This window comes from Hypanus sabinus, chromosome 28, assembly GCF_030144855.1.
Source record: "Hypanus sabinus isolate sHypSab1 chromosome 28, sHypSab1.hap1, whole genome shotgun sequence".
Classification (NCBI taxonomy): Eukaryota; Metazoa; Chordata; class Chondrichthyes; order Myliobatiformes; family Dasyatidae; genus Hypanus; species Hypanus sabinus.
In genome coordinates this window covers 37,629,185-37,647,817 of record NC_082733.1, presented here as the reverse complement: position 1 = coordinate 37,647,817, position 18,633 = coordinate 37,629,185, and the positions used below count along the sequence as shown (strand labels likewise).

General features: G+C 41.2%; 3 pseudogenes; all 3 read left to right on the top strand.

Annotated features, from left to right (window-relative positions):
• The first annotated feature begins 12,295 nt into the window (after nucleotides 1–12,295).
• On the top strand, nucleotides 12,296–13,729 carry LOC132382322 (NADH-ubiquinone oxidoreductase chain 4-like; annotated as a pseudogene).
• A 159-nt stretch (nucleotides 13,730–13,888) lies between these two features.
• Nucleotides 13,889–15,729, top strand: LOC132382321 (NADH-ubiquinone oxidoreductase chain 5-like; annotated as a pseudogene).
• A 595-nt stretch (nucleotides 15,730–16,324) lies between these two features.
• LOC132382320 (cytochrome b-like) lies at nucleotides 16,325–17,466 on the top strand (annotated as a pseudogene).
• Nucleotides 17,467–18,633: the final 1,167 nt, after the last annotated feature.

Genomic DNA, 18,633 nt, shown 5'->3' with positions numbered 1-18,633 from the left:
CCTGTCATCACAGAAGTCTCGTCACTAGGATAGCAAGCTGTTTAATGTTTACTGTTTACCTCTGCTGCACACTTCACATGCATTTTGAATGATATGTTATTCACTTATTTGTGGTAATACTTTGTCTTATATGCAGTGTGTGATATATGTATTTGGGTGCACCATGGTCTGGAGGAACATTATTTCATTTGGTCATACATATGTACAGTCAGACGACACTAAAAGTGAATTTGAGTGAATCCTAAGGATGAGGTAGCACACAGAAAGCCTGCCCCACGCTACATGGTGCCAGCCTTCTTCAGTATTGCTTCTCCTGTGTATTCCAAAGGCTGGGAATCAGAATTCCATGCTAACTTAATGTGAAGACCCACACTTAATGTTTTAGGATTAGCATTTCCCCCTCTGCCATTAGATTTCTGATGGACCATGAACCAATGAACAGTGACTCAGTATGTTTTACTCTCTTTTTGCACTATTGTAATTGATATTCTGTATATTATATTTTGTATTGCACGGTACTGCTGTCACAAGTGTCAGTGATAATAAACCTGATTCTAATTCCGATTCATTGACTGAGACAAATAAAAGCTCAAATGTAGCATATGGAACATTACATTTATTTAATTAAATAAATCTCAAATAGGCTGTATTGTCATTAGAAATCCCACATGGCTTGTTAAAGCTCTTTAGGAAAGGAAATCTGCTCTCTGTCTTGGCTGGTCTATCCTTGACCCAGGGTCGTCACCAGTGTTGTCGTCTCCTAACTGTATTCTAAATAGCCCACCCAGACACTCGATTTAAATTAAACCAGGATTGGCGATAAGTGTGGATCATGGCCAAGACACCTTTATACCAGTAATGCACTGAAATAGTTCCATGTGATCCCATTTTTCAGATGGTGCATAAGATCAGGACTCAGACATCTGGCCTATTGAGCCTGCTCCGCCATTCAATAAGATTATGGCTTACCTGGCTGTGGACTCAGCATAATTCCTCTACTATGCAAAAATCTACCTGACTATGTCTTAAACATATTCGATAAGGCATCTTCTACCATTGCTCATGGCAGAGAACTCTACGGGTTCACTGTTCTCTGAGAAAAGAAGTTCCCCCTCATCTCCATTCTAAGTCGATTCCCCTGAATCCTGAGGCTGTGTCCTAGATCACTGGATTCTTTTGTTATTCGTACTGTGAACTCTAGAGATTGTTGTGCATGAAAATCTGAGGAGATCAGCAGTTTCTGAAATACTCGACTACTCTGTCTGACACCAACACTCATTCCACAATCAAAGTCGCTTAGATCAGATGTTTAGTCTGAACAACAACTGAACTTCTTGACCATGTCTGCATGCTTTCATGCATTGAGTTGCTGCCATATGATTGGTTGATTCAATATTTTCATCAATGAGCAGGTGTTCCTAATAGAGGGTCCACTGAGTGAATGAAACCCAAGGTTGGTCCATGTACTTGTGGCATCATACCAGAGCCAGTCGTATTTGCTTATTTACACAGCATTTATGCATTTGACATTACCAATACATTATAATTCCAGTTGGATGTGAATAAAACAATAATGGTGCAAGTCATGAATTTCCACGCTTATTACTCTACAATACTACTTGATTTACTTACAAAGGACAGACTGCTAAGTAAGCTTAGAAAGTTGATAAAAGAGAGCAAGGTAAGCTGTTATTAATATTCATTCCCAGTTTCATTCTTTCAATACACTAAAACATCCTAGTTTGCCTTTTGATGAAAAATACTGTGTGGTTAGAGGTTTGGAGGTAAATATTTTCCATGACTGTTGTTATGGACTGTCATCTGAACTTAATTACTGGTCCTACTAAGTGCAGAGTAGAGATAATATCACAGTCTAAACAATACATATGAAAATGCTGTAAAGAGATTGCTTCAGGATCAGTTTCAACCCTCTGTTGACTTGGCTCTTTTTAACATAGAAACTAGGGCAGGAGTCAGCCTTCTGTCCTGTCAACCCATTCAATTATTCAATAAGATCAAGGCTGATCTGGTTGTGGACTCAGTTCTACCTACCTGCCATTTCCCCATAACCCTTAATTCCCCCTCCTTTGCAAAATATCCATCTAACCATATCTTAAATATATTTAAAGAGGTATCTTCTATTGCTTCCCTGGGCAGAGAATTCCACAGATTCACTACACTCTGGGGAAAAACAGTTGCTCCCCATCTCCATCCTAAATCTGCTCTCCTGAATCCTGAAGGTATGTCCCCTAGTTCTAGTCTCACCTACCCATGGGAACAACTTTCCTGCCTCTGGCTGGTTTATAATTTTACAGGTTTCTATAAGATCCTCTCTCATTCTTCTGAATTCCAGTGAGTATAGTCCCAGGCAATTCCATCACTCCTCATAGGCGGGCCATCTTATCTCTGGAATCAACCTGGTGAACATCGAATGCACTAGCTCCAAAACCAGTATATGTTTTCTCAAGTAAGCAGACCAGAGCGACGCGCAGAACTCTAGGTGCAGCATAACCTCCCTGCTCTTAAATTCAACCCCTCTTAGCACTGAAGGCCGACATTCCATTTGCCCCCTTGATAACCTGTTGCACTTGCAAACCAATACTTTGCAACTCATGCACCCCAAAATCCCTCTGCACAACACCAAGCTGCAATGTTTCACCACTTAAATAATAATCTGATCTACTATTTTTCCTTTGAAAGTGGATGATCCATCCATGGACAATTCCAAATGATTTTTGCAGCTTATGCTTTATCATCTAGGCTGGGAGGTCAAATGGCTTTTCGGTTAGATGGAGTGAGGTTTGATACACAAAGTGAGATACACAAACTGGTCTTAATGTGAGGGTTCAAAGTTCAAAGGACATCTATTATCCAAGCATGTATACAGTATACAACCTTGAAATCCGTCTTCTTGCAGGCAGCACAAAAATAAATACCATAGAACTCATTTAAAGAAAACACCCACACTGCAAGACCATCAGACATGCAAAACAAAACACAGTGCACAAACATCAAACAAATAACACACAAAACCTTAAACATCAAACTGAAGGTGAGTCCAGAGCCATGACTCATTGAGGCGAGTAAAGCCAGTCCAGGAGCCAGTGGCTGTCATGACTGTTTCCATGGAAGAGTTGCTAGGCACATGTTTGATTGCTACCAGGCGTATTCACTGCTCAGAATTCAGATAAGGGATAACATTTTAAAAGCATCCTGATGTCTGGAGGAGGATGTATCTGGAGCAGGACTACTTGAAAACAGTTTAATCTCATTTTTTTTCCTTATTGATAGTCTCGGACAAAGGTTCAAACTCTGAACTGGAGGCCGCACTGAGCTTTAAAGGATGGCATCAATCATAATGAAAAGATAAGGCAATGCCATGCTTGTTAAAATATTCCTCTGTGCAACTTAACCCCCAGTTTTCGGACATGTATCTCTATACAATGAGTGTGCAAAATCAGATGGCTCCTGCGAATCCTTACTGCTTTCTTCCAGTTGATATTACAACATTAAAGGTTGTAGTCAATTAGATTTCTGTCACTTGCAGCTTGCAGAGTATTTCTGTCTGCCTCAGATGATCAGGGACTAGACCATCAGAGCCAAAAGAATATTGGGGCTGATGAGCATGTGGTGTGGTGGTGACTGTTTGCTGAGAGAGTGGTAGGTTTGTGAAGATAAATATTCGCTTGATTTGTTTTGAAACATCAAAACGTACAGTGAAATGCATAATTTGCATCAATGACCAACACAGTCTGAGATGTGCCAGGGACAGTAAAGAAGTGTTGCCATGTTTCCAGTGTCAATATAGCATGCCCACAACTCACTAATCCTAACCCATGTGTCTTTTTGGAATGTGAGAGGTAACTGGTGCACTCACACAAGAAGAATGTATAAACTTGTTACAGACAAGTTTATTGAAACCTGATCTTAGAGATGGTGCTGTAAAGTGTTACACAAGCTGCTGTGCTATCCCCGTGCTGCCCATGGTACAGGTTATGGTACAGATAGCCTCGTGGTCTAAGGCTATGGTTTCCGATTGATCTTTGATCTCTAGCTGGGGGGCCGCGGGGGGGGGAAGTGTGTGTGTGTGTGTGTGTGTGTGTGTGTGTGTGTGTGTGTGTGTGTGTGTGTGTGTGTGTGTGTGTGTGTGTGTGTGAGAGAGAGAGAGAGAGAAAGGGAGACTTCTTGTGTATGATTGTGTGAATCTGTGAGTATATGGATGTGTCAATGTGAGTGAGTGTATGAATGTGTGTGAGAGACAGGGTGTGTGTATGTGTGTGGATGGGTGCAGATGGAAGTGTGGATGTCGGAGATTGAGTATGCGTGTGTGCATCTGCCTGAGAGAGAGAGAATGTGTGCATGCACAACAAATATATGAGTGTACATGCAGGTGTGCACATGAGAACTATGAATGCCAGTTTGTCTGTATGCAAGCGAAGGTTAAAAATCCCAGATGAATATATTCCTGTGACGTAAAGATAATTAATTTCATGGTTTAAAAAATCATCTCATCCACCTCTTCACTGAATCATCCTACTTCCTTTCCCTTGGCCACTTTCCAGTAAACGTCCAATTCTCTTCACAAAGTTATCTCTGAATTTATTTCACTGACCTTTCAGACGATGCATTCCGTCCTCAGCTTGCCTCTTGTTCTCTTGCCATTTCATTCTCAGTGGTGTCCCTGTGACTCTTGCTTCTTCCTGTCATCTAATCTTGTTTTAAAATGATGGAAAAAATCATAGCTCTGAAAAAAATGATAAATTCATTTTAGTCTCTCCCAGTTACCTGATTACCCTTATCACAAACTTCTGACATTTCTGTCTTCTTACCAATCAACCCATTTCAACGTTCTCACTTCCTTCTCTGGGATTGATTGGCTCATTGGTTCATTCAGGAACATTTATTTTACTTTACTCATGCTAATTTAATGAATATTTTGACCTTTGCGTTCTCATGTGTGGCTTTGATGAAGTTCTATTTTTCCTGTACCAAGCTATTAATAAATTATGGTCCCAATTAATTTTAGTTCTTCCTCACACTTGCTCTTGACATCCACACACCTCACTATTTTCAGACATCACTTAATAAAAATATCTTCGCTACGCTCTCCTTCGAACTTTTGCTTCCCCACAAATTGCTAGAGGAACTCAGCAAGTCAGGTATCATCTATAGAAAGGAACAAGCAATCAATGTTTTGGGTTGAGACCCTTCCTCAGGACTGGGAAGGAAGGGGGAAAAACACCAAAATAAAAAGGTGGGGGGGGGAATGGAAGGAAGAAAGCTCGAATGTTGACTGTTCATTTCCACGGATACTGCCCGACCTGCTGAGTTCCTCCAAAGTCTTGTGCGTGTTACTTTGACCCCAGCATCTGCAGAGTATTTTGGGTTTAAAACTCTAAGGTGATCCTCTAGCATTTTGTGTGTGTTGCTTTTGGATTTTTGCTTTTGCATCTGCAGACTTTCTTGAGTTTATTTGCTGATGATACAACCTTTGGACATACAGGAGCGAGATATACCAGCTAGCTGAGTGGTGTCACAGCAATAGCCTTGCACTCAGTCTCAGTAAGACCAGAGAGCTGATTGTGGGCTCCAGGAAGGGTAAGACAGGAATATGAACTAATCCTAATAGAGGGATCAGATGTAGAGAGAGATGCTTCGCCTATTTATCTCGTTCAGCAGCAGAACACGTGCATCTGAGTCAGAAGATCGACTTCCACTCCAGAGATCTGTGCCGAGAACATAGATGATAACATTTATCAACAGCAGTTAGACACATTGGAGTATTGTGTTCAGTTCTGATTGTCTCATTCTTGGAAGGATGTGGAACTTTTGGAGAGGACGTAAAGGTAGTTTACCCGGTTGTTGCCCGGATCAGAGAGCATGTCTTATGAGGATAGGTTGAGCAAGCCAGGGCTTTTCTCTTTGGAGCAAAGGAGGGTGAGGGGGGGTGAGGACGATACTCAATAAATTCATATTAGAATAATAATCATATTTGACAGAGATGTGTAAGAAGGTAAGAGGCATAGATCGAAGATCTATGAGAGAATTTGTACCTAGAGTGGAAATAGCTAATAATTAAGGGGATAATTTTAAGAGGATTGGAGGAAATATAGGGGGACGTCAGAAATAGGTTTTTTACGCAGAGCAATGGGTGTGTGGAATGCATTACCAGGGTGGCATCACTATACCTCAGCATCCTCAGGAGATTCTTCAAAAAGAGAGAACATGGAGGGTTTAGGTAATAAGGGTATTTTAATAGCAAGCCATTGCTTAAAAATAAGCCATTTTGTTAAAATATTGTTAAAGTATTGGTGAGCATGCAGGACTTGGTTTGAGTCAGAACGTGGATAACAGTTTGGTTCAGAATCAAATTTAATATCATTGGCATATGTCACGAAATTTGTTAACTCAGCAGTACCAGTAGAATAAATCTGCTATGGTAAGTATATATATGTATGTTAAATAGTTAAAATAGTGCAAAAACAGGAATTAATATAAAAAAAAGTGAGGTTATGTTCACAGATTCAATCTCCATTCAGGAATCATGTGGCAGAGGGGAAGAAACTATTTCTGAATCACTGAGTGTGCGCCTTCAAGCTTCTGTACCTCCTTCCTGGTGGTAACAATGAGAAGAGAGCATGTCCTGAGTGATGTGGGTCCTTAATAATGAACACTGCCTTTCTGAGACACTGCATCTTGAAGATTACAGAGGCTAGTACCCATGATGGAGCTGAGTAATCTTAAAACTTTCTGCAGCTTTTTTTAACCCTATGAGTAGCCATTCCCCCCCCCCCCCCACCATACCAGACAGTGAATCAGTCTGTTAGAATGCTCTCCATGGTACACCTGTAGAAGTCTTTGAATGTTTTATGTGATAAAACAAATCTCCTCAAACTCCTAATGAACTATAGCTGCTGTTTTGCCTTTTTATAGCTGCATGAATATGTTGGGACCAGGTTAGATACTCAAAGATCTTGATACCCAGGAACTTGAAATTGCTCGCTCTCTCTCCACTTCTGATCCCTCTATTAGGGTTAGTTCATATTCCCTGACTTACCCTTCCTGGAGTCCATAATCCACTCTTTGTTCTTACTGACATTGAGTGCAAGGTTGTTGCTGTGACACCACTCAACTAGCTGGTAAATCTCGCTCCTGTACGTCCAAAGGTTGTATCATCAGCAAATTTTAGAATGCGTTTGAGCTATACCCAGCCACACACTCATGGGTATAGCGAGAGTAGAGCAATGGGCTAATCACACAGCCCTGAGGTGCACCAGCGTTGATCATCAGTGAGGAGGAGATATTATTACCAATCTGCGCAGATTGTGGTCTTCTGGTTAGGAGGTCAAGGATGCAATTGGAGAAGGAGGTACAGAGGCTGAGGTTCGATAGCTTTTTGGTCAGGAATGTAAGAATGATGGTGTTAAACGCTGAGCTATAGTCAATGTACAGCATCTTGACTTAGTTATTTGTATTGTCCAGGTGGTCTAAGGACATGTGATGAGCCTTTGAGATTGTGTCTGCCAGAGATCTATTGTGGCAATAGGAAAACTGCAGTGGGTCCAGGTCTTTGCTGAGGCAGGAAATGAATCTAGCCATGACCAACCTCTCAAAGCATTTCATCGCTGTGGAAGCAAATGCCACTGGATGATGGTCATTAAGGCAGCTCACACCACACTTCTTGGGTACTGGTATAATTGTTGCCCTTTTGAAGCAGCTGGGAACTCCTGACCATAAGTGTGAGAGGTTGAAAATGTCCTTGAATACTCCTGCCAGTTGGTTGGCGCAAATTTTCTGAGCCTTACCAGGTACTCCATTGGGGTCTGTCACCGCGCGAAGGTTCACCCTCCTGAAAGACAGCCTGACGTCTGAGACAGGGGTCACAGGGTCACTGGGTGCAGCATGATTCTTCATAGCCGTAGTTATAATCTCTCTTTCAAAGTGGGCATAGAACGTGTTGAGCTCGTCAGGTAGTGAAGCATCGCTGCCATTCATGCTGTTGGGTTTTGCTTTGTAGGAAGTAATGTCATGCAAATCCTGCCAGAATTGATTGGCATCTGGTGTCTCCTTCAAACTCACTTGTAATTGTTTATTTGCTCTTGAAATAGCCCTCCACGTCATACCTGGTTTCCTTGTGCAGACCTGGGTCACCAGACATAAATGCCACAGGTCTAGCCCTCAGCAGATGATGAAACTCCTGGTTCATCCATGGCGTTTGGTTTGGGAATGTACAGCAAGTTTTCGTAGGCAAATACTCATCCACACAGGTTTTAATGAAGTCAGTAACAACTGCAGCATACTCATCCATATTCGAAGATGAATCACTGAATGTAGTCCAGTCCACCGATTCAAAGCAGTCTTGTAAGTGCTCTGTTCTTCCCTTGTCTATCTGATGCTGCCATCAGGGAGTAGAAGGTGATCAGAATCAAATTTATTGTCACTGATATATGTGATGGAGGGTGGCAGGGTGGAGATATGTCTCTACCAAAGGAGGTGAAAGGTCCTCCTTCCCTCCACTAGCCTGCAGGTCTCCCTTGGTCAAGGTGTAGCACCTGCTTAGCCCCAAGATTAATCACGTGAAGCCATGAGAACAGGTGGTGGATGGTCGTATAAGCAACTGGTGCATATCACAAGTCCTGCTTATGCGGCCACTGACACCAGGGAGAAAATCTTTGAAGAGTATTGATGATGGCTGGGGTCACCCATCTTGTAAAGAAGGCGGCAATGGTGAACTACTTCTGCAGAAATATTTGCCAAGAAGAATCATGATCATGGAATATGTGGTAAAGTTTGTTCTTTTGAGGCAGCAGTACTGTGCAAGACAAAAAATTAATATCAGTTACAATAAAAGATTATAAATAAATAGTGGAAAGAGAAGAAAATAGTGAAGAATTTTTCATGGGTTCGTGGAAATCTGATGACGAAGAGGAAGAAGCTGTTCCTAAAACGTTAAGTGTTCTCGGGCTCTTGAACTTCAAGATTCAAGATTCAAAAACTTTTTTGTCATTCTAACTGTACATCAGCTCTGCAGGACAGAATGAGACAGCGTTTCTCAGGAGCAGTGCAATCATAACATAACAAACGCAACACTAAATAATAAACATAACAATAATGGTAAAACACAACAGCCACATGTCAGTTAAAAACAAGTTATAAGTGTCCAGTTCAAGTTAAAAGTGTCCAAAGCAGAGTCAGGTAGAGCAGCTATTTAGCAGTCTGACTGCCTGTGGGAGGAAGCTGTTTAGTAGCCTTGTGGTTTTAGTTTTGATGCTCCTGTAACGTTTACCCGATGGCAGAAGAACAAATAATTCATGGAGAAGGTGTGAGGGGTCTTTAATGATGTACCGTGTCTTCTGGAGGCGTCGACTCTGAAAGATCTTGGACAGAAGGTAGGGAGACCCCAATAACCTTCTCTGCTCCCCTAACCACCCTCTGCAAGGCTTTTTTGTTGGCAGCACTGCAGCTGGAGTACCGGGTTGTGATGCAAAAGGTCAGCACACTCTCAACCACGCCTCTGTAGAATGTTGTTAAGATGTTAGTGGGGAGTGATGCTTGTTTAAGCTTCCTCAGAAAGCTTCCTATGTTGGCTTAAAATTTATATGTCAATGCAGCATCTTTACAAGCAATTAATTGTCCTCAGCACTCCACTACAAATACATTCGGTTCAACAAATTTTCTTGTTTACTTTGCTTGCTTTGAGCACACAAATAATTCAATATTCAACGGCTTCTTTTTAACTGCAGGGAAAAGCAAATACTTTAAAAATATAATAGCTTGTTACATTCCAGGATTGGTCTGTCTGTTCTGCCATTATTCAATGAAAGAATTTAGAAAATATGCTCTCTTCTGAAAAGCAGAAGTCATCAATATTAAATAAATTCCTTCCATGTGGAAACAATTGCTCTTTTTTATAATGCTTGGTGCTGCCTCAGGAATTACCTGTACTGTATCATCAATCTTCGTGCTGGGAAAGATCAGAGTATCATAAAAATGCTTGGCACAGGTGAAGCCATTTGGTCCATCATGTTCATGTTGGCCAAAGATAGAACCAACTGTGTTACTACCACTTCCCAACTCAGTCCTCAGTGTTATACCTTCCAAAATTTTGATTGCTGTTGGGTTTTTGCCAGGCAATGAGCTTCAGAAACACAACAGATTCTGCAGATGATGGAAAGCTAGAGCAACACACACAAAATGCACAAGGAACTCAGCTGGTGAAGCAGCGTCAATGGAGGAGAAAAAACAGTTAGCATTTTGGGCAAAGATCTGTTATGAAGAGTGGAAAGGAAGGGGGCAGAAGCCTGAATAAGAAGGTGGTGGGAGGGGAAGGAGTACAAGCTGGTTGTGATAAGTGAGACCATATGAAGGGGGAGCCGGTTTGTTGGGTGAGTTTCAGACACCCCAGACTTTGTATATAATATCTTTTCTTCTGGTCCTCTTTTACCATGTCCTCATAAAATGTTTCTGTCCAAAATGTTGACTGTTTATTCCTCTCCATAGATGCTGCCTGGCCTGCTGAGTTCCTCCAGCATTTTGTGTGTGTTACAATAGACAATAGACAATAGGTGCAGAAGTAGACCATTCGGCCCTTCGAGCCTGCACCTCCATTTTGAGATCATGGCTGATCAATTACTATCAATACCCGGTTCCTGCCTCGTCCCCATATCCCTTGATTCCCCTATCCATAAGATACCTATCTAGCTCCTTGAAAGCATCCAGAGAATTGGCCCACCAAGCACACGCATATCACATAGTTGACCCAAGTCCATGACCCCTTACAGGAGCAGTAGCAGCCCTTCTCATAACCTCAGGTCCTGCCATCTGATTCCACTTTCACACCCTATCCTTGCTCTATTTAGGTCTTCTACTCCTCATCCTAACTATAATCCAGTGATGACGAGACATTATTCGAGAAGGAACTTTCCAAGGCCACCACACCCAGCCCGTTCAAAAAGGTTTACAATACGGAATAATCCTATTTATTACATCAGAAGTTTTCTTCTTTATTGGATTCTTTTGGCCTTTTACCACTCAAGTCTTGCTCCAACCCCTGAACTAGATGGCTGCTGACCGCCTACAGGCATCCACCCACTGGACCCCTTCGTAGTTCCCCTTCTTAACACCGCGGTCCTCCTAGCCTCTGGAGTAACAGTTACCTGAGCCCATCATAGCATCATAGAAGGAAACCGAAAAGAAGCTGCCCAGGCCCTCACCCTCACAATCATTTTAGGATTTTATTTCACAGCACTCCAAGCTATAGAATACTACGAAGCCCCCTTCACTATTGCTGACGGTATTTACGGAACCACCTTCTTCGTTGCCACAGGTTTCCATGGTTTCCACGTAATTATTGGTTCTTCATTCCTATTAGTCTGCCTCCTACGACAGATCCAATATCACTTTACATCCCAACACAATTTTGGCTTTGAAGCCGCCACATGATACTAACATTTTGTCGATGTAGTTTGATTGTTTCTTTATGTTTCAATCTACTGATGAGGTTCATAACAATTACTTTTCTAGTATAAAAACTAGTACAAATGACTTCCAATCATTTAATCTTGGTTAAAACCCAAGGAAAAGTAATGAACCTCATCACATTTATTGTCTCCCTTATAGCCCTCATTTCCCTAATCTTAGCAACATTAGCTTTCTGACTACCTGCTCTTAACCCTGACATTCAAAAAATATCTCCATACGAATGCGGTTTCAACCCATTAGGAACTGCACGCCTACCCTTTTCACTCCGCTTTTTCCTAGTTGCTGTCCTCTTTCTCCTATTTGATCTAGAAATTGCCCTCCTTCTGCCATTACCCTGAGGAAATCAACTTAATTCTCCCCTCGTCACTTCTTTATGAGCAACAACCATTTTACTACTCCTAACTTTAGGCCTAGTTTACGAATGACTTCAAGGAGGTCTAGAATGAGCAGAATAGATACTTAGTCCAAAATTAAGACTATTGATTTCGACTCAATTAATTATGGTGAAAATCCATAAGTATCTTATGTCTCCTATTCACTTCACCTTCTCCTCTGCCTTTCTCCTAAGCCTTATAGGCCTAGTCCTAAACCGCTCCCATCTTTTATCAGCACTTGTTTGTCTTGAAGGCATAATACTATCCCTACTCATTGCCATTTCTCTTTGATCAATAACAATAACTTTCCCTACCTGTTCTCTTATACCTATAATTCTACTAACATTTTCAGCTTGTGAGGCAAGTTCAGGTCTAGCCCTACTGGTAGCTACAGCCCGCACCCACGGCTCAGATACATTAAAAAACCTTAATCTCCTACAATGCTAAAAATCATCATTCCCACAATTATGTTATACCCAATCTCATGATTTACCCCTAAAAAATGACTATGAACCACCTCCATCACCCACAGCCTTCTCATCGCATTCACTAGTTTATACTGATTCAAATGAAACACGGAAATCGGTTGAGACTTTTCAAACCTTCACTTAGGAGTTGATCCCCTATCATCCCCACTACTTGTATTAACCTGCTGACTCCTACCACTAATAATACTTGCCAGTCAAAATCACCTTAGCAATGAACCATACACACGACAACGCATTTACATTAACCTACTTATTACCCTCTAACTCCGTCTAATCATAGTCTTCAGTGCTACCGAAATAATCCTATTTTATATTATATTTGAAGCAACCCTCATCCCAACACTTATTATTATTACTCATTGAGGAAATCAAACTGAACGACTAAATGCAGGAACCTATTTCCTATTCTATACACTTATTGGCTCCCTACCCCTTTTAGTAGCCCTTCTCCTCCTACAAAATGATCTCGGCTCACTCTCAATACTAACCCTTCAATTTCCCCAACTCCTAAACCTCAACTCATGGGCAAACAAATTCTGATGAGCCACATGTCTAATTGCCTTTCTAGTAAAAATACCCCTCTAGGGAGCACACCTCTGACTACCCCAAGCCCACGTAGAGGCTCCCGTTGCTGGCTCCATAATTCTAGCTGCAATCCTATTAAAACTGGGGGGATATGGAATAATACGGATCATTCCCATTCTCAACCCCCTAACAAAAGAAATAGCCTTCCCATTCCTAATCCTAGCCCTCTGAGGCATTATTATAACAAGCTCCACATGCCTACACCAAACAGACCTCAAATCCCTAATCGCTTACTCATCAGTAAGTCATATAGGCCTTGTAGCAGCAGCCATCCTCATCCAAACACCATGAAGTTTTGCAGGCGCAACTGCCCTAATAATTGCCCAGGGCCTTATCTCATCCACTCTTTTCTGCTTAGCTAATACCAACTACGAACGAACACATACCTGAACCCTCCTCCTCACCTGGGGTATACAAATTATCCTTCCACTAATGGCAACTTCATGATTCCTCACTAATCTAGCAAATTTAGCTCTACCCCCCTCTCCAAACCTAATAGGGGAACTCCTTATTATCTCCTCCCTTTTCAAATGATCTCAATGAACTATTATCATTACTGGGTCTGGTGTCCTACTAACTGCTTCCTACTCCCTATATCTATTTATTATAACACAACGAGGCCCTCTCCCCCCTCATATTATCTTCATAAACCCCTCCCATACACGAGAACATCTCTCAATATATCTTCATCTAATCCCAACACTCCTCCTTATCTCCAAACCAGAACTAACTCTGGGTTGAACATCCTGTAATTATAGTTTAATAAAATCATTAGATTGTGGTTCTAAAAATAAAAGTTAAACTCTAGTTAATCACTCAAGAAAGGTCTGGGACAAGGGAAACTGCTAATTTCCCCCACCCATGGTTCAAATCCATGGTTTTCTTAAAGCTTTAGAAAGATAATAGTCATCTATTGGTCTTAGGAACCAAAAACTCTTGGAGCAACTCCAAGCTAAAGCTATGAACTCATTAATCTTCAACACATCATTTTTATTATCTTCCTAATTCTCCTATACCCTTTAATTTCATCCATACTCCTTACCAAAATACCACTAGACCACACCTGATCCTCAACCTATGTTAAAACAGCTGTAAAAACCTTTTTCTTCATCAGCCTTATTCCACTATTCATTTTTCTAGATCAAGGCCTAGAGTCCATTACAACCAACTGAAACTGAATCAACCTAGAAACCATTGATATTAACATAAGCTTTAAATTTGACTCTTACTCCATCATCTTCACCCCCCGTAGCCCTCTACTCACCTGATCAATTCTAGAATTCGCCCTATCATATATACAGTCAGACCCCAACCTCAACAAATTCTTTAAATATCTCCTCCTATTCTTAATTACAATACTTATTCTCATTACAGCAAACAACCTCTTCCAACTATTTATTGGTTGAGAGGGTATAGGCATTATATCCTTCCTCCATATCGGCTGATGATTAAGTCAAACAGACGCAAACACAGCCGCCCTCCAAGCCATTATTTATAACCGTATTGGAGATATTGGTTTAATTATAGCCATAGCATGACTTGCTATAAATCTCAACTCATGAGAAATACAACAACTCTTTTTCCTCTCTAAAAATATAAACTTAACACTTCCCCTTCTAGGCCTAGTCCTAGCAGCAGCTGGAAGGTCTGCTCAATTTGGTCTACACCCATGACTCCCAGCCGCCATGGAAGGTCCTACGCCAGTCTCTGCCCTACTCCACTCAAGTACAATAGTTGTTGCAGGAATCTTCCTTCTTATTCGCCTTCACCCTCTTATCCAGGATAATCAACTTATTCTATCACTCTGCCTATATCTAGGAGCATTAACCACACTCTTTACAGCTACCTGTGCACTAACCCAAAATGATATCAAAAAAAGTATTGCTTTCTCCACATCTAGCCAACTAGGTCTTATAATAGTCACCATCGGCCTTAACCAACCCCAACTAGCCTTTCTACACATTTGCACACATGCCTTCTTCAAAGCAATATTATTTCTATGTTCAGGCTCTATTATCCACAGCTTCAACGAACAAGATATCCGAAAAATAAGAGGTATACATAAACTTCTTCCTTTTACCTCCTCATCCCTAACAATTGGCAGCTTAGCCCTCACTGGTATACCATTCTTATCAGGATTCTTCTCAAAAGATGCTATTATTGAAGCAATAAACACATCGCACCTAAACGCCTGAGCCCTAACCCTAACCCTATTAGCCACATCTTTTACTGCTATTTACAGCCTACGCCTAGTATTCTTCTCACTTATAAAACACCCACGATTCCTGCCTCTCTCACCAATTAATGAAAGTGACCCCTTACTTATTAACCCAATTAAACGCCTCGCCTACGGAAGTATCCTAGCTGGTCTATTCATCACCTCCAATATACCACCCACAAAAACACAAATTATAACAATAAGCCCACTCCTAAAACTATCCGCCCTCCTAATAACTATTATAGGCCTTATACTAGCTTTAGAACTAACCAACTTAACCTCCACTCAATTCAAAATCCACCCTAACTTACCCACCCATAATTTCTCTAACATATTAGGCTTCTTCCCCCCAATTATTCACCGATCCCTACCAAAACTTAACCTGTCCTGAGCCCAAACCATTTCAACCCAAATAATCGACCTCTCATGAAATGAAAAAATTGGCCCAAAAAGCCCAATTATCCAACAAACATCAATAATTAAACTATCAACTTCCCCCCAACAAGGCTTTATCAAAACATATATAATCTTATTCCTCCTAACCCTTGCCCTATCAACTATACTTACTTTATTTTTCTACTAAACTGTACGCAAGGCCCCTCAAGACATCCCTCGTGTCAACTCCAACACCACAAACAGAGTTAAAAGTAATATTCAACCCCCCAAAACTAATATTCCACCTCCCCAAGAACATAATAACGCCACTCCACTAAAATCACCACGAACTACACTTATTTCCATGGACTCTTCACCACCCACTCAGCCCCCTCAACTTCAATCAACCACAAAATTTGTTCCCTCCCAAAAAAGAATACCAAAGTACCCAACCACATAAACTAAAACAGATCAATTCCCCCCATGATTCAGGATATGGCTCAGCAGCCAATGCCGCTGTATATGCAAACACAACTATTATTCCACCTAAATAAATCAAAAACAAAACTAAAGATAAAAAAGAACTCCCAAAACCAACCAACAAACCACAACCTACCCCAGCAGTGACTACCAACCCTAATGCAGCAAAATAAGGAGAAGGATTTGATGCTACAGCTACCAAACCTAAAATAAAACTTGCTATTAAAATCAACATTACATATGTCATTTGTTCCTACTTAGACTTTAACTAAGACCTTTAATCTGAAAAACCACCGTTGTTATTCAACTACAAGAACCAACTAATGGCTACTACAAACATCCGCAAAACCCATCCCCTGTTCAAAATTATTAACAGCTCCCTAATCGACCTCCCAACCCCAACTAACATTTCCATTTGATGAAACTTTGGTTCCCTCCTAGGCCTATGTTTAATTATCCAAATTCTCACAGGCCTCTTCCTAGCCATACACTACACCGCAGATGTCTCATCAGCATTCTCCTCCATCGCACACATCTGCCGAGGCGTAAACTATGGCTGATTAATTCGCAACATCCATGCCAATGGCGCCTCCATATTCTTCATCTGCGTGTACCTCCATATTGCTCGAGGACTCTACTACGGTTCTTATCTTAATAAAGAAACCTGAAATATTGGTGTAGTAATTCTCCTACTACTTATAGTCACCGCCTTTGTAGGTTACGTTCTCCCCTGAGGACAAATATCCTTCTGAGGAGCAACCGTCATCACCAACCTACTATCTGCCCTCCCCTATATTGGAGACATGTTAGTCCAATGAATCTGAGGAGGCTTTTCAATTGATAACGCAACACTAACCTGATTCTTCACATTCCACTTCCTCTTTCCCTTTGTAATTGCAGCTCTAACTATAATTCACCTTCTCTTCCTTCATGAAACAGGTTCAGACAACCCAACCAGACTCATTTCCAACATAGACAAAATCTCATTTCATCCCTACTTCACATATAAAGATCTCATGGGCTTCTTCATTCTCCTATTCCTACTCACCCTCCTAGCCCTCTTCATACCCAACCTCTTAAATGACGCAGAAAACTTCATTCCAGCCAACCCCTTAGTTACACCACCCCATATTAAGCCAGAATGATATTTCCTATTTGCCTACGCTATCTTACGTTCCATCCCCAACAAATGAGGAGGTGTTCTTGCTCTTACCTTCTCAATCCTAATCCTTCTCCTAGTCCCTATCCTCCACACTTCTAAACAACGCTCACCTTCCGCCCAATTACACAACTCCTCTTCTAACTTCTAGTAGCAAACACAATTATCCTAACATGAATTGGCGGCCAACCTGTAGAACAACCATTTATCATTATTTGTCAAATTGCCTCAATCACTTATTTCTCCTTCTTCCTCATTCTCTTCCCAATCGCTGGTTGATGGGAAAACAAAATACTAAACCTCTAAAACAGCTCTGGTAGCCCAGTATTTAAGGCATTGGTCTTGTAAACCGAAGAGCAGAGGTGAAATTTCTCTCTAGAGCAAAGCTCATTCTCAAGAAAAAGGGGGCCAAACCTCCTATATTTCTCATAAGTTTTCCCATCGGTTAAGTTAAATCTTTGTCACCTACTTTCATAGAACCATACAGCACATAAAACAAGCTTTTGGCCCACCAAGTCAATACCAATCATTATGTAATGCAAATACGAGGAAATCTGCAGACGCTGGAAAGTCCTGACGAAGGGTCTCGGCCTGAAACATCGACTGTACTTCTTCCTGTAGATTCTACCTGGCTTGTTGCGTACCACAAGCATTTTGTGTGCGTTGCACCAATCATTATGTGCACGTTTGGGTCAATCCTACATCCTTCCCATTTTATTCTCCCCACACTCCCATTAACATCTCCCTACTCATGATGAACACTACCACACAGTGCAAGGCCTACAATGCTGTGCTGACCTTTTATCCTGCTCAAAGATCAATCCGTCCTACATAGCCCTCCTCTTTTTTGTCATCTGCAATCAATGTTCACTGTCCAGGTTTTCATTTTTGCCAGGCTCAGCTTGTTAAAAACAGCAGCTGAAACTTCTAAAGATCAAAGTGTTGCTTTTGAGTAAGTTAATATTCTTTGTTTAGCTTCTGGTTGGAAATGGGAGCTAGTCTGCTGTTGCTAATACAAATGGTAAGCAATAATCAGACTTGCTGGCCCCACAGCTCTTGGGCTAATTGCTCAAGAAATTCAGTATAAGACAATAAACAATGGGCTACTTAATTTGGCTTGTTTCAAACAGGACAACATTGGCAAAGTTGTTTAGTACAAGGAAGTTTGCAGGCCAGACTGATATCATCAGCACATCAAATAGCTGATCTATTAATATTTGGAGGGTTTATGTGCTCAAAGAGTCAGCTTCACCACATTAATTATGGGTACTTGTGATCCATCTCCGAAAGCTTTTAGATTACTTGTGTTAAAAGGCGTCTTTAAAATATCATGTGTGTGTCAAGTTACCCAAGGGCAAAGAAACAGCATAAATGAAGAAAGCAGTTCAGGTTTTTTAGGGATGGTTCAAGAAGAAAGACTGAAACACAGGGTGACCTAGAATCCATTCCTCAGCCTCCAAGGTCTGCAATGAA